The sequence below is a fragment of the Lipotes vexillifer genome, unplaced genomic scaffold (genome assembly GCF_000442215.2).
Source record: "Lipotes vexillifer unplaced genomic scaffold, Lipotes_vexillifer_v1.1 scaffold749, whole genome shotgun sequence".
NCBI lineage: Eukaryota > Metazoa > Chordata > Mammalia > Artiodactyla > Lipotidae > Lipotes > Lipotes vexillifer.
In genome coordinates, this window is record NW_006782834.1 from 793,468 (window position 1) to 796,329 (window position 2,862).

Below are 2,862 nucleotides of genomic sequence, written 5' to 3' on the forward strand. Positions count from 1 at the left end.
AAAGTAGCAGGATAAAAAATTAATGCACAGAAGTCTCTTGCATTCCTATACACTAATGATGAAAAATCTGAAAGAGAAATTATGGAAAAACTCCCATTTACCATTGCAACAAAAAGAAAAAAATACCTAGGAATAAACCCACCTACGGAGACAAAAGACCTGTATGCAGAAAACTATAAGACACTGATGAAAGAAATTAAAGATGATACAAACAGACAGAGAGATATACCATGTTCTTGGATTGGAAGAATCAACTTTGTGAAAATGACTATACTACTAAAAGCAAACTACAGATTCAATGCAATCCCTATCAAACTACCACTGGCATTTTTCACAGAACTAGAACAAAAAATTTCACAATTTGTATGGAAACACAAAAGACCCCTAATTGCCAAAGCAATCTTGAGAAAGAAAAATGGAGCTGGAGGAATCAGGCTCCCTGACTTCAGACTATACTACAAAGCTACAGTAATCAAGACAGTATGGTACTCGCAGAAAAACAGAATATAGATCAATGGAACAGGATAGAAAGCCCAGAGATAAACCCACGCACATATGGTCCCCTTATCTTTGATAAAGGAGGCAAGAATATACAATGGAGAAAAGAGAGCCTCTTCAATAAGTGGTGCTGGGAAAACTGGACAGGTACATGTAAAAGAATGAAATTAGAACACTCCCTAACACCATACACAAAAATAAACTCAAAATGGATTAAAGACCTAAATGTAAGGCCAGACACTATAAAACTCTTAGAGGAAAACATAGGCAGAACACTTTATGACATAAAGCACAGCAAGATCCTTTTTGACCCACCTCCTAGAGAAATGGAAATAAAAAGAAAAATAAACAAATGGGACCTAATGAAACTTAAAAGCTTTTGCACAGAAAAGGAAACCATAAACAAGACGAAAAGACAACCCTCAGAATGGGAGAAAATGTTTGCAAATGAAGCAACTGACAAAGGATTAATCTCCAAAATATGCAAGCAGCTCATCCAGCTCAATATCAAAAAAACAAACAACCCAATCCAAAAATGGGCAGAAGACCTAAATAGACATTTCTCCAAGGAAGACATACAGATTGCCAACAAACGTATGAAAGGATGCTCAACATCACTAATCATTAGAGAAATGCAAATCAAAACTACAGTGAGATATCATCTCACACCAGTCAGAACGGCCATCATAAAAAAATCTACAAACAATAAATGCTGGAGAGGGTGTGGAGAAAAGGGAACCCTTTTGCACTGTTGGTGGATGTAAATTGATACAGCCTCTATGGAGAACAGTATGGAGGTTCCTTAAAATACTAAAAATAGAACTACCATATGACCCTGCAATCCTACTACTGGGCATATACCCTGAGAAAACCATAATTCAAAAAGAGTCATGCAGCACAATGTTCATTGCAGCTCTATTTACAATAGCCAGGACAGGGAAGCAACCTAAGTGTCCATCAACAGATGAATGGATAAAGAAGATGTGGCACATATATACAATGGAATATTACTCGGCCATAAAAAGAAACGAAATTGAGTTATTTGTAGTGAGGTGGATGGACCTAGAGTCTGTCATACAGAGTGAAGTAAGTCTGGAAGAGAAAAACAAATACCGTATGCTAACAAATATATATGGAAACTAAAAATAAAAATAAGAAAAGCTTCTGACGAAACTAGGGGCAGGACAGGAATAAAGACACAGACATAGAGAATGGACTTGAGGAAAGGGGGAGGGGGAAGGGTAGGCTGGGACGAAGTGAGAGTGGCATGGACATATATACACTACCAAATATAAAATAGATAGCTAGTGGAAAGCAGCCGCATAGCACAGGGAGATCAGCTTGGTGCTTTGTGACCACCTAGAGGGGTGGGATAGGGAGGGTGGGAGTGAGACGCAAGAGGCAGGGGATATGGCGATATATGTATACATACAGCTGATTCACTTTGTTATACAGCAGAAACTAACACAACATTGTAAGGCAATTATACTCCAATAAAAATATTTTTAAAAAATTAACTCTTTTTGATAAAATTGTAGAAAACCTGGAAAATACAGATAGGCTTAAATGGGAAAAATACTTGCAAACATCTATAATCCCACTAACCAAATATAAATACATTTTCCAAAATGTTATATATATATATGGTTTGTTTTGCAAAATTACAATATGTTATGTATATCAATATTTGTATTCTGTTTTGTTCACTTCAAGTTATATAATAAGCATTTCCTCATCCATTTAAAGAAATAATTTTTAGTGGCTGCATTGGATTCCACTCTGTGATTGTATCATTATTTAGTCAATTTCCTACTTCAGCATTCTGATTGTTTCCAAGCTTTTGATGTTATAAACATGCTAAAACAAGTGATCTATATATAAATATGTGAATGGTTCGCTGACAACTTCATTCTATTACATCACTGAGTCACGGGCTAAAAGAATATTTAAGGCAGGCTGAGACTCTCTAAATGAAGACTCCAAATTCAAATGGGAGTGAACAGAGTCACAGAGCATTGTCCAGTCCCCTCAGAATCCCTTGACCTTGGGCAGGAAGTGAAGTTTGGGGGGCATTCTAGGAACCCCTAGGTAAGTAAAGCTTTTAATTATTTAAACTGATTTCTGAAGACCTGCACCTGCTAGAGCATATTAATCAATGTTGATGTAGTAGCTTCAGCTCTCAGGGATAGCAGATGGATAAACACACCTCGCCTCACACCATTGCTGGCTTCAAGTTCTCCTTTAAAGTGAGCAACTGGCATCAGGCAAAACGGTGATCGTCTTTGAACCCCCCTCTCTCAGCCCACAAAGTGAGACACTAATTCACCTTTGTTCTGATTCCTAATTAAATTCTGAGATTATACT